At 45.7% G+C, this 13,655-nt stretch overlaps 1 non-coding gene across 1 annotated transcript; it reads left to right on the forward strand.

Annotated features, from left to right (window-relative positions):
- The first annotated feature begins 6,993 nt into the window (after positions 1–6,993).
- On the forward strand, positions 6,994–7,096 carry LOC114079848 (U6 spliceosomal RNA). Its single transcript, XR_003580538.2, has one exon. It is a non-coding gene; the product is annotated as a U6 spliceosomal RNA (small nuclear RNA).
- The last annotated feature ends 6,559 nt before the right edge of the window (positions 7,097–13,655 follow it).

Genomic DNA, 13,655 nt, shown 5'->3' on the forward strand with positions numbered 1-13,655 from the left:
GAGCCTTTAGCAGCTAGGCACACCTGGTTCAGCACTTCATCGGGCACACGGGGGAGAAACCCTATGTATGTGCACAGTGCGGCAAGGCCTTCCTGTGCAGCTCAGAGCTCTCCCAGCACCGACGGGTCCACACTGGGGAGAGGCCCTACAAGTGCACGCAGTGTGGCAAGGCCTTCCACCGAAGCGTGTACCTGGCGCAACACTCGGTCATCCACTCCGGGGAGTTGCCCCACAGGTGCCTCGAGTGCGGGAAGGCCTTCAAGCACAGGTCACACCTCCTGCAGCACCAGTGTGTCCACTCCTGAAAGACACAGGTGTGTAGTGGCGGAGTCCTGCCTCTCACAGTGGACCCACAACGTGTTGAAACCGCTTCTGTGCAAACAAGGTGAGGACGCTCCTCCCTCTTCTTTTGGCCAGCACTTGCTTAACTAAGCATGTGAGCCGTGGCCCTAGAGAGAAGCCCCTCCAGTCAGAGGTGCAACCAGAGAGGAGTGGGGAATTCTCACCAGAGGCTCAACTCTGAGAGCTCATGCTGAGGATGGCCCAAGCTAGAAGGAAAATACTTGCTGTCCTAGAATTCTTAGTGAGGAACAGCCACATGGCTATGTAATTGTCACTGTGCAGACTCATGTAGAGCACCACTTGCTCATGCTGGGAAGTCATGCTGGAGTCTGACTGGCTTTGGTGTTTGCTCTGTGAACCTATAAAGGCCTCCATGGTTAACACCAGGAAGATGACTTAGTATGATTAAAAAATGACTCTGGTCCCAGCTACTCCAGAGGCCAGCCCTAGCAACCTAGACCCTGTCTCAAAGTAAGTAGATAAATAGGGCCAGAGTGGAGTATTTGCCTAGCACACACAAAGCCCTGGGTTCCATCCCTAACACTGAAAAAAGGAAAAAAGAATAAATAGGAGGAGGAGGGGGACAGGGTATGAGAGAAAACATAATGCCTTCATACCCTCCTTCAGATTCCTTGCCGGGCCTCCTGGAGTTTGTCTTGAGTTTTCCTCTCAGTGGGGGAATGTTTAGGAGGTACACTCTGCACTTTCCCACTCTGTCCTGTGGCAGGGGAGCTGTGCAGTGAGAGAAGCTCTTCATTCTCCGGAAACCCCTGTTCCAAATCCCTACCGTGAGGTGTCAGTTCCTTGTGATGGGAAGGCTCCAGTCGTGGATGCCACAGTGTGATGTGCACCACTGGAGACTGCAGAAGGCCTCCCAATCATGTGGTCTGAACTCCCAGTACTCATGCCTCCTGATCCCATGCACTTGTTGGTTTTCTGTATTTTCTGGGTGGCAGCATGGGCAGGCACCTTGTCCCTGTTCAGCTGAGCCCCTCCATTCCCATGTTTCTGGGGCTTTTTAGTCCTGTGATGGGTACTTTGCAGACCCCCCCCAGTAGTTGTCTAGGGGTTGAACTGTAGCTAAGGCACTGCACAGTGCACCCAGGAGAGGGCACATGGGGAGGGAGCTTGTTGTCCGGTTGTGTGGGGGTCAGAGAGGTTTGTGCAGGGTAACATACCTGGTGTCTTAGCAGGTGAAGCAGGACATCCATTACAGGTTTGTGTGGGTTCCATGGTTAACCACTGAACATGGCAACTTGAAATTACTCCTGTGGGAGTTTGTTTTCAAACTATATCAGATAATCAGCGTTAGGTTAATAAGTACGTTTTATGAAAAGCACAAGGTCTTCACTCCCTCCCTTGAGCGTCCTGCAGCCTTTTCAGAGGCCAGTGCTTCACATTTCCATGATGGGCACGTTCTTTCCTGTGGTGTTGTATGTACATGTTCTGTGAGTCAAAAGCTCTCTTGTTTGGGGGGACAGTCGCATCATTTTCTGTTCTTTGGGGAAGAGACTTGACTTGTGAAGACCCCAGCTGCCCCTTCTCTCTAGGAGACTGTAGGTGTTGTGCCATGGCTCTGCATACACTGAGCTCCAGGGTCCAAGCAAGTTGTGAAAAGCTCTCTAAAAACATCTTGGCTCTCAAGGAGGGGTCTTCTTTGCAGGCCTGGGGACCTGGTCCCCAGTGTATTCCCAGAGCAGGAGTGATGTTTCCCCGGGTGAAGGACACCCTGGGGTTTGTTCTCTCACCTTCCACGTCTTTCCACAGTCTTCCTCTGTGTTCAGCACAGGGACTTCCCATGAGCTTGCTCTGGTGAGGGAAGGAGGCTCAGGAGACACTGCCTTGGATCACGGCAACTCACCACTGGGTCCCCAGAGAAGGGCCCCCACATGACTGCGTCATGGGTCCTGCCCCTGAGCAGAGAAGGCGCTGACTGACTAGTATAGGAAACACATGAAAACAGTTCCTCAGAGTTAGCCTGACCCTGTTTTATTAGCCATTTTTAACTCAGTGAAAATTTTAAGGGCTGCTTTCCAGAGCATTCAGTTCAGCATTAATTGAGCTAAAATGCATTTTCACATCACAGTTAAGTCTTTTTTATTGTGTTGCATTTAATGGATGAAGCAGTCAGTAGAAAGGGGGGGAGTGGACCAGCACTGACTGTCCTCTGGGCAGCCTTCCTGATTGCTCTCCACAAAGAGAAGGTAGAAAAGGAACCAGCCAAGCAAGCCTGCAGAGACGCTAGAAATGGTAGTGTTGGTGGGTAAAGGTGAAAATGCTAGGAAGGTTCCTCCCACAGCTAGCTTCTCACCCTTGGGTGTGAGGTGCAAAGAGGGCAGGGTGTCTCAGCATTCCTCCCTGGAGACTCTGGTCACATGAACTTCATGTTCAAAAATCAAGAAATCACTGAGTGAACAAAACGTGTCCCAGAGCTTGCCCCGTGAAGGAAGGCTCTGGAGCAGTGGACATGGTGGGAGGAGCGGCCCGGAGCAGTGGGGCTGCCCTTGGTGCCAGCTGTCTGGCTTCATCGCACTCCCCATGCTCTTCTCTCTGTTCTGTGCATTCTGCATGTTTTCCATAACATAGCAACCCCCAAAACCTCTCCATCATTTTGTGATTTTTGTTCTCTTGATCTGATATTTTTTGTTTCAATTTAAAACAATATCTGTTGAACTCAATTTGTAATTCATTTAAAAAATCTTTTATTCCAAAAAATACTACTTACAATTTCTTGCCAACATCAGGAACCTCAGATTAATTCTGTCTCCAGAAAAAACAGGAAAAGGCAAAAACTGCCTGATATATAGGTTCTTCCAGTCTCAACCAGGACTTATTTGTGTTTTATTTGTGTTTTTTTTTAAACCACCAAAGACTCAAGACTGTTGTAAGATACCAGCAACAGACTGCTAGTCTCTAAATATGTCCACATCTGGCCCCCAGAATCTGTGAATGTGTTTATACCTGCAAAAGGGACGTTCAGAAATGAACATGTAGGATCTGGGACTGGGTGGGTGGGTGTGGGAGGATTCCATCTGTGCTCACAGGGGTGTGATGGGAGATGGTGGCATGAAGATGGAGGAGGAGCCAGGCATGGGGTGCTCACCTGTAATCCCAGCAGCTCAGATGGCTGAGGCAAGAGGATTACAAGTTCGAGCCCAACCTCAGAAACTTAGTGAGGCCGTAAGCAATTTGGCAAGACCCTGTATCAAAATAAAAAAATTAAAAAAGCTTGGGGTGTGAGTGGGTGGTTAAGCACCCCTGGGTTCAATCCCCAATACCAAAAAAAAAAAAAAAAAGAAGGAAAAATATGGAAGAGGGGGTGCCAGCCAAGGCATTCAGGAAGTTCCAGGAGCTGAGAAAAGTGACAGGACGGTTTCTCTCCAGAGCCGTTCTTTCTTAGAAGAGGAGAAGAATGAAAAACCTGGTGCAGAGCATGGTTCTTCTGTTCAGGCCTCATATGAGATGGGAGCTGGGAGGCTGGGCCTCCTGTAGACCTCCTCCAGTGGGTTCCTTGGCTTTAAACAGATACACATGGCATTTCCTTCCTTTTTCAGTGTTAAGTTTGATATAGAGTGATGCCCAAATCCACTAGAAAAACATGGCTGCAGAGTTGCCTTCTGAAGTGGGCCTCTCACTCTGGAGAGTCCAACCAAAGGGAAGAGTTGGGGTGAGGTGCATCTGTCCCCCACCTGTGGGGAGAGTGGCCACAAGCAGGGCTTCTGGGTGTATGTTGGCTTTGGTCCTGTGGGTGCAGCTGTGGTTCAGCTCAGGCCAGTTCCTTGAGTAGCATTTAGAAGGGTCAAGCAAGTGTGGGTGTTGGCCACCTGGGGCACAGGTCCACATGCTGTCAGTTGGTTTCAGCAGCGCTGCAGGCCAAGAACCAGCTCGGCCCTGTTAGTGCCTCTCTCCTTTCTGTGGAGCCAGGGAGACCTGACCACAGCACGGTACAGTGATCATCTAGTGGTGTTTTAAGCCACCAAAGTTTTGGCAATTTGTACAGCAGCAACGGAAATGTATTATACCTCCCAATATTTAAATGTGGAAAATGTATAATAAATTCATTCAAACAACACAGAATTGGTGTGTATATGAGAACTGGGGATATCCAAGTGTGTTACAGTATTTATAAGCATTTTCAATCATGGATACAGATGCAGAAATCCAAACTAAAATAACTGGAAACAAAATTAAATCCAATAGCTTTATGATGTTTTCAGGCTCAAAAGCCAACATCAGTGGGCTGGGGTTGTGGCTCAGTGGTAGAGCGCTCATCTTGCATGTGTGAGGCACTGGTTAGATCCTCAGCACCACATAAAAATAAATAAGTAAAAGATATTTTGTCCATCTACAACTAAAACAAATTTTTTTAAAAAAGCCCATATGGTGGTTTACTTGAGAAGTGTTACATAACCACATACACATTATACTTGATGTCAGGATACAGAGATGTGCTAGTCGGATCATGAATCATCAGGTTTCCTAGGTAGGACAAAGGTCTAGCAGGGCCAGCTGCTGTTGATCTTTGTCTGACAGATGAGCCCTGATTCTCACAGCTATCAGCTACTCAGCTTCAGCTGATCACGTGAGTTTTGTGAAGAAATTGGGGGGATATAAAGTGCTTCCTGCTCCCAGAAAGGGAAAAGTGAACTTTCCCTTCTCTGAGGCCCTCAGGAGAGGTTTCTGAATCAAATAAAACCAGTGTGGCCAGAGGAGGAGGGAGAGGGATGAGAGATTCAGCACTCGGCAGACAGAGAATGAGAACAAGGCATTAAAAAAATCCACTGTAGCTCAGTAGTAGAGCACTTTGCCCATTACAAACTATCTTGAGAAATTTAAAGCCATTATTTAATTCATCTCTCTTTTTTAGTTGTTGTTGTTGTTATTATCATCATCATTAGGTTCTGGTGATTGAACTCGGTCACTTGACCACTCAGCCACATCCACAGCCCTATTTTCAATTTTATTTAGAGAGAGGGTCTCACTGAGCTGCTTAGGGCCTCACTAAGTTGCTGAGGCTGACTTTGAACTTGGATCCTCCTGCCTCGGCCTTCTGAGTTGCTGGGATTACAGGCGTGCTCCACTGCACCTGGCTTCTTACAGTCTTTTAACGGTATTTAGTTTTACATCATATTTGAGAGTGTCTGCATGGGATAAGAAATGACTTGTTTTTCTGTGGCAGGAAGTGCTATTCTCTCATAACAAATGCAGAGATTACAGATCCCCTTTCATAAAGTATGTTCCCCCCAGGAGAGATGCAGGATCACACACTGGGCACCTAGTTCCCCCCTCAGGGCCTTACCATTCCAACACATCTCAGCCTGAAGCCTCAGAGTGAATGCTGTGGGCTCAGGCAAATGGGGGAGGGATGGTAGGGAGGCAAATAGCCACTGCTGCTCACAGGAAAAGGTGAACGGGAGGTGTGGGCGGTCCCACGCAGGTGGATGGGGGTGGCAACCTGCCTATGTTTCCCCAGCAAATGACTTCCCCTGTCTATAAAGATACCTTTGTGTCCAAGCCCAGAGAGCATTAATGTGTTACAGAGGACACACATGCTAAGATTCCTGGGATAACATGAAACTTTCCTGCAGTAACTACACACTTACCCAGCTGTCATTTGCTGCTGGAACAATGGGTGCAGATACCCCTCTTTGGTGTGGAATGGGTGCCTAGACCTGAGGTGCACGTTTGGGACTCCATGCCTCTATTTCCCTTCTGGGGTCGTAGTTGCAGGGACAGGACAGGACTCCTCAGGGAGTTAAGAAGAATACTTGCGGAGCGTGGACATTGCTGAAAGCTGTTAGTAAGGGCACAGTGCTATTAAAAGCTGGCTCTGGAAGCATTTGTGACATGGGGTAAAACTGTTTGCACTGAAGACTGAGCAGTGAGAATGAAGCTGACACATGGCTCTGAGGAACTTGGTGACCTTCTGAGTCTCATCTCCAAAATAAGATTCGAGTTCATACTGAACCACCAAGGAATATCCACCATAAGTAATAGTCAAGGGGAATTAGAAGAGCCAAACAAATTAAGCATTGGAGTGGATGCAGGAAGGGGAGGAAACAAGATCAGTATGAGGTTCCCAAATGTCTTTGAAACTCTGAGGAGCAGCAGCAGACCACGGTGGAATAGCCACTGGTCCCAATACGGTCACAGGAATGGAAGGTTTTTTTCCTTCAGTATTCTCCCTGTTCCTTGGGCTTGCACAGAAGAGTGTGCTGGACTGTATTTGGTTTCCTTTCTCCTCCCCAGACCCCTGAAGCCCAGAAACCACCACAAGGCAGCTGTTCAGGAAACATCAAGGGGTGCTCAGCCACCCTGAGGATGCTTCTGCAGGGATGAGCTGCTGTTGGCAAAGGTAGCCCTGCACTCACAGTTTGGGCAGAGCAAACTGGCCTTCCCCTGGTTATGCCCCCTTCCTTCATTCCTGGGGCCAGTAGTTCCAGAGACTCACAAATGGCTCTTAGAAGAGCAAAGCCACCGTAACAAGGAAGCAGTCTGGCAGTGTAGATAACAGAGGCCGCTCGCTCCCAGCTTTCAAGGTGGAAGTCAGATCAGTTGTGGGCAGGTTGGAGACCTCTCCTCTTGGTTTGTAGATGGCACCTTCCTGTGTCTTCTCTGTGTCTTAGTCTTTTCTTATAAAGACACCAATTTGTGCTGACTTTGGCAACACATATACTAAAATTACAACAATACAGAAAAGATCAGCACAGCTCCTGCACAAGGGTGACATACAGATTCCAGTTAGATTGGATTAGGGCCTGACCATCTCACCTAGATTTTACATTACCTTTTTAAAGGCCTATTTCTAAATATACCCACATTCTGAGATCCTTCAGGTTAGAAGTTCCACATATGTGTTTTGGAGGACAAAATTCCACTATTTGTGACATACAGAACAGAGTGGAAGAGTGGGGGATCCTCTTCCCAGCTTCAGGTGAGCTAGGAGCTCTGGGGGCAGAAACCCCTGGGAGGTGCTTGGTGAGCAGCCAAAAGGTGGAAACAATCTTGGAAACTCTTGACTTCTGGCCATGGCAGGAAATTATTTTTGCTTCCCGCTGTTAAGAGAGGATTCAGGGCTGGCGATACAGCTCAGTTGGTAAAGTGCTTGTCTTGCATGCACAAAACCCTGAGCTCAATCCCAGCACTGCACACACCCCCCCCCCCGCCATAAAAAAGAAGAAGAGAGGATTCAGGGCAGAGTTGGGGATGCCTCAGGGGTGACACAACTTCTCAGATGAGGAAGCAGTCTCCTGAGCTAGACCTCAGTGAGTTGGGCAGCCAAGAAAGCCTTATGGTGGCCACCTGCACTGTAATATGCAGATGGCCAGGGTAATCAATTTCAGGGTCTGAACTGAGATCCATGGTCAGGCTAAAATTTATTCATAAAAGGTACAGGGAGTTCAAGGGCCAAATAAACAGAGATATTCCAGACCATGGAACTGCTCCAGGTGCTGCTAAGACACTAGAGATAGTAGGAACATGACTCAACATTGTAAAAGTCCAACATCATTCTAAATAGAGAAAAACTGAAAGCATTTCCTCTAAAAACTGGAACAAGACAGGGATGCCCCCTCGTTTACCACTCCTATTCAACATAGTCCTGAAACTCCAGCCAGAGTAATTAGGCAAAAGAAAAAAAGGGATAAAGATATGAAAAGAAGAGCTCAAACTATCCCTATTTGCTGATGACAAGACCACCCCAAAACACTCCACCGGGAAACTTCTAGACCTAGTAAATGAATTCAGCAAATTAAAAGGATATGAAATTAACACCCATAAATCTGTTGCATTCCTATACACCAATGATGAATAGCTGAAAGAATCAGGAAAACTGTCCTATTCACAGTAGCCTCAAAAAATAAAATATTTGGGAATCTAACAGAAGGGGTGAAACACATTCACAATGAAAACAAAAGAACACTAAAGAAATTGAAAAAGACCTTAGAAGATGGAAAGATCTCCCATGTTCTTAGATAGAATTAATGTTGTTAAAATGGCCATACTAACAAAAGTGCCATACAGATTTCATGCAATTCCTATTAAAATTCCAATGATATTCATAGAAATAGAAAAATCAGTCATGAAATTTATTTGGAAAAATAGAAAAGTGACACTGGAGGCATCACAACACCAGACCTTAAATTATAGTACAGAGCTATAGCAATAAAAATGACATGATATTGGCACAAAAACAAACATGAAGACGATTGGAACAGAATAGAAGACAGAGTCCTATCCACATAGATACAGGTATCTCATACTAGACAAAGGTGTCATAAACATATATTGGAGAAAAGATTGGGAAAACTGGAAATCCATATGTAGTAGAGTGAAATTGAACCTCTATCTCTCACCCGGCACAAAACTCAACTCAAAGTGGATCAAAGACCTAGACATTTAGACCAGAGACTCTGCACATAGTAGAAGAAAAAGCAGGCCCCAATCTTTACCCCGTTGGCTTAGGAACTGACTTCCTTAACGAGTCTCCTAAAGCAAAAGAAGTAAAATCAAGAATCAATCAATGGGATGCTATCAAACTAAGACACTTCTTCCCAGCAAAGGAAACAAGAACATGAAGAGAGACCCTACAGAATGGGAGAAAATCTTTACCACTAGCACCTCAGATAGAGCATTAATGTCCAGAATATATACAAAGAACTCAAATTAACACCCAAAATCCCCCAAATTAAAAAAAAATGAATAAATGGGCTAAGGAGTTAAACAGAAATTTCACTGAAGAAGAAAAATGAATGGTCAAAAATATATAAAAATAGGTTCAACTCTCTATCAATTAGAGAAATGCAAATCAAAACTACATTGAGATTCCACCTGACTACAGTTAGAATGGCAATTATCAAAAATAAATATAACAATAAGTGTCGGTGAGGATGTGGGGTAAAGGTTCTTGATACATTGCTACCTGAGTGGGGAGAGCTAGTCCAGCTGCAATGGTCATGCTGCCGTAGACATCCAGCAGGACCTCGGGCAGCAGCTGTACCACAAGGTCACTCACAATGGGTCCCTAAGAGTGAGACTCAGAGATCACAAACAGTTTACACACAGAAGAAAATTGGCCTGGGAGAACTCTTCAGAGCTGTGAGCAGTGTCCCTTCCCCGAGGTGGTGGCTTGCTAAGGGAGAAGAGGAGTACTTTACCAGTGTGATCATTCAACTTTGTACACCTGAGAGTCTTTCAGAACACCCATATCATGATTATGATTTCACAACACCATTTAGGGATAAAGTGAGAAAATAGGAAGTCACTAGTGTAATGAAAATAGTTACAGAACTATAAGTAAAATAGGCGACAGGATTCAAGAAAGGATGAGGTGGCATAATCAAGAGGGCTTACAAAGTGAAGTAAGAGAAATGCAGGTCTGCAGACTTGCTGTGGGAACTTTGTGTCTGTATGAGCCTCGAAACTGAAATCTTGGCATTGCTAAGGATTGCTGTGGACCCTGAGACCTACACTGAGTCACAGGACATAGGAACTCATCAAGTCTCTGATTTGGGGTTCTATGGAGACACAGGAGGAGCCACAGAGTAGAGGCTTGACCTGGTGCTCATAAGGGTATCTTATCTCATAAGGGTATTTCTATTATACAGATTTTGGTTTCTGTATAAAAGAAGAGCCATCTTCTAAGTGGGATGTGTCATTGAGGTGAAACCACTGGACAGCTAAGAGATACTTGTCAGATAATAGACACGGGAATGGATCCATTATGTGGCAGTGGAGGCCCTTGCAGGGTAGAGAGTATGGATTAGTGTGAGAGCGAGAATAGTCTGGCCCCTTTAAAATCTTGCTAAATGTCAGGATAAGGTTCTCATCATTCTTGATTCCTTAACTCACAATATTTTTCCATACTTGTCTTTACATAAAGTTTTCACTTTAAAACCAAGAGACAAATGAGCCTTTCACTTGTGTAAACAGGGGATGTGGACAACAGCATTCCATGGATGCTAGAAAATTAGATGCACGTTATTAAAGACTCCATTGGGCACAGCATACCCTGCACAGAACAATCACAAAACAAGCAGAAAACAGCAACAGGCACATCCACACACCTGCAGCCGCTCCCACACAGGCACTCCATGTCTGCTCAAAGTGGGAGCTCACCCCCTATCTCCTTCCTTGAAGCGTGCCTGCATCCCCAGGGCTTCAGCCAGAGCCCTGTTAGAGGCCATGTGTTGAGTGAGAAGAGGGAGCAGTTTCTGAAAGAATCTGAGAGGAGAGAAGGGAGATGCCAGGCAGCCCTAAGAGCTCACTGGAGTGGCCACATGCCTCTCCTCCCTTAGCATTTGCTTCTTGAATGTGTTCAGGCATTCATCAATCCTTTATCTATCATCTATGCATCATTTACACCTATCACCTATCATCATCTATGCATCATCCATCATTTATGTAACACCTATCATCTATGCATCATTCACCGTCCATGTATCATCTATCACTAATCTGTCATCTGACTTCTATCATCTACCTAAGGTTTTTGTTTCCAATCTCAGAAAGGCAAAACATTTTTAAGACGAGTTAATCTTGGATTTCCTGAGAAAAATGCTTCCTAAGATTCTGATCCTTCCCCAAAGGGAAAAGCTGCTTACCATATTAGATTTCCTTCCAGTACCGGGATGCGGAGGCAGCATGTGGCAAGTGTGTGGGTGAGACACTGAACCTCAGATTAAGGTCTAGGACTGCAAGATCTCACCTTTTTGCTGGCAGCGATTACCATGTCACCTGGGAGTGGTGACAGTGTCCTCAAGGGGACTGCAGAGGACACTGTGAATCTGGGATTGTGCAGAGCACTGACAGCTATTGGAAGTGCTTAGTATCCACTGGGAGTAACAGAAACGGATGGGGAGACTTGTATTTCAAGTAAACAATAAAAATTCCAGGGCATGTGAGAAGAGGACCCTGAAATCTAAAGACTAGATAGGATGCCATCAGTTTCCTAAAGGGTCTTCTTAGCTGACGTGAAGCCTTCCCACAAAGTGCCTGAGGAAACGGTAGTGGCGTCCACTGAGGCAGCTGCCTTGTAAGAGACAACCAATTCTTCTCAGTCTCAGTCACAACATCCCTTTGTACCTCTAGATCTACAACGAGATGCAACTCCCAGTCAGCCTTTGAAGGACAAGTGTGCCAGTGGAGAGTTGAACTGCACTGAAAAATGGTTTTCCTAAATTATACAGAAATCCTGAAAACATGTAGGGGAATGGATACTAAAGGTGGGATAGTGATGGGTAGAACATGAATCAGGCTGAAGTCATTGATCTTTTCCCACTAAGCAAAGATGATGCATTATCATCTTTGATTTCTGCCAACTTACTGTAGGCCACCTACACTCCATGTTCCTGCCAACTAACTAAATGAATTGTGAGACTGGTTCTCACAATTCGTTTAGTTAGTTGGCAGAAATATGGAGTGTAGGTGGCCTACAGTAAGTAAGGTCTGCTTTGGGTGTACGTGGAAAACAGGGTCCAATGGCTGTAGGAAAATTAGAGTGGACTGACCATTTCAGATCTTCCTCTCACTCTTGGAGGTCAGAGAACATTTCTCACCATGTCTATGAGAAATAAACTTGTGAGAGGGAGTGGTAGCATCCTTGAAGAGCTTTGAGCTTGTCCTTGATAATTCAAAATGCGTCGCAGCAATGGCTGCCTCTGAACTGGGAAACCACATGCAATGTAGGAAACTAGGTTGCAGGGTGGCAAGGACCAGCTGGTGGCACTTAACTGCCAAAGGCAAGGTGCAGATGGTAACTCTGGTGGATGGAAGAGTCAGAGGCGACCAGAACGGTCTGATTCCTGGAGACTGATTGGCTATTAATCATGGTATTCGTAGACATGAAAAAGGTTAAAGTCTACTAAATTGTTACCAGATCTGTGTACGCAGACAACAGTCAAACCTGGATCATAGATACAGCTCCTGTCGATTCCCCAATTCAGTTAGTCTATAGAACTGGAATCCCTCGTATGAGGCAGAGTCCCTTAATAAAGGAACCTCTTCACTGCCAAAAATTTATACTGTCAACATGTCCGCCACTCTCTTGGTCTTCACCAGAGTAACTCTTGCGGACTACCAGAAGGAGGTCCTGAACCACTTCCCAGTCAGAGTAGGGGCTTTTGCAGATCAGAGGACCCCTGGGGTGGACAGGCAGCACTTGGCAGGTGATGATGCTGGACTACCTCTGTCATGGAAGCGGTGATTTTTTGGTCCTATTGAAATACACACTTGGATATAGATTTGCTTTCCCTGAACACAACACACCTCCCAAAGCTACCAGAAGTGGATGTCTGTGACGCCTAACTCCCCATCACAGCATTCCACACACTGCTTCCAAGGAAATCAGATCACAGCAAATAAAGGGTGGCAGCAGGCCATGCTCACGGAATTCACAGGTCTTCCCACGGGGAACACGGGAAGGAACACAGCCCAGACCGGTGGGCTCCACAGGTCGAGTGGATTTCGAACCCAGTTACAGCACCAGCCAGGGGGCAATGCCTTGCAGGGCTGAGGTAAGGTTCCCCAAGAGGCTGTACACGCTATGAATTGATTCTGAGAAATGGTAATGTCCCAAAGCCAGAACTCAGTGGTCTAGGAATCGAGGGGTGGAAATGTGAATGCCATCACTCACCATGAAAATGAAAGTGAAATGTTTGCTTCCTGTCCCTGTGGCCTGAGTTCAAAGAGAGGTGCTTCCATGAAGAGACATGATAATGACTTACTGTACTGGGAGTGACGACTGCCACCCAGCCATGGGCTGGGGTGTGGCTCAACCACAGAGTTCTACCTTAGCATTTGCCACACTGGGATTGGATCTCCAGAACGGAAAATAAAAATGGCAGATTCTGCTGTAAGAAACTCATAAAAATTAGACAAATTAAAGCCAGGTAAAAGAAGACTTTCATTAAACATTGTACTGAAAGTTTTGAAGAGACATTAGACTTCTATTCAGTAATGAACAGAAAGTTTTAGCCACTATTATTAGGCAATAAAAATTGCCAGAATTGATAAGAATGAAGCAAAAGTATTTTATGGAGAAAATTCTCTGATGTCTATAAAAATGACAGAAATCCCTAATAAACCTAAAAAATACCTACTAGAATCAGTTCCTGAAGTTTGAAGGACATAAGATCCATTTAAAATAAATGATTGTTTCTATGTATTTAACAATTGAGAAATCATTGCCTTCAAAAATTAGTATCTTGAGGGCTGGGGATGTGGCTCAAGCGGTAGCGTGCTCTCCTGGCATGTGTGTGGCCTGGGTTTGATCCTCAGCACCACATACAAACAAAGATGTTGCGTCCGCTGAAAAA

Source organism: Marmota flaviventris, chromosome 18 (assembly GCF_047511675.1).
Source record: "Marmota flaviventris isolate mMarFla1 chromosome 18, mMarFla1.hap1, whole genome shotgun sequence".
Classification (NCBI taxonomy): Eukaryota; Metazoa; Chordata; class Mammalia; order Rodentia; family Sciuridae; genus Marmota; species Marmota flaviventris.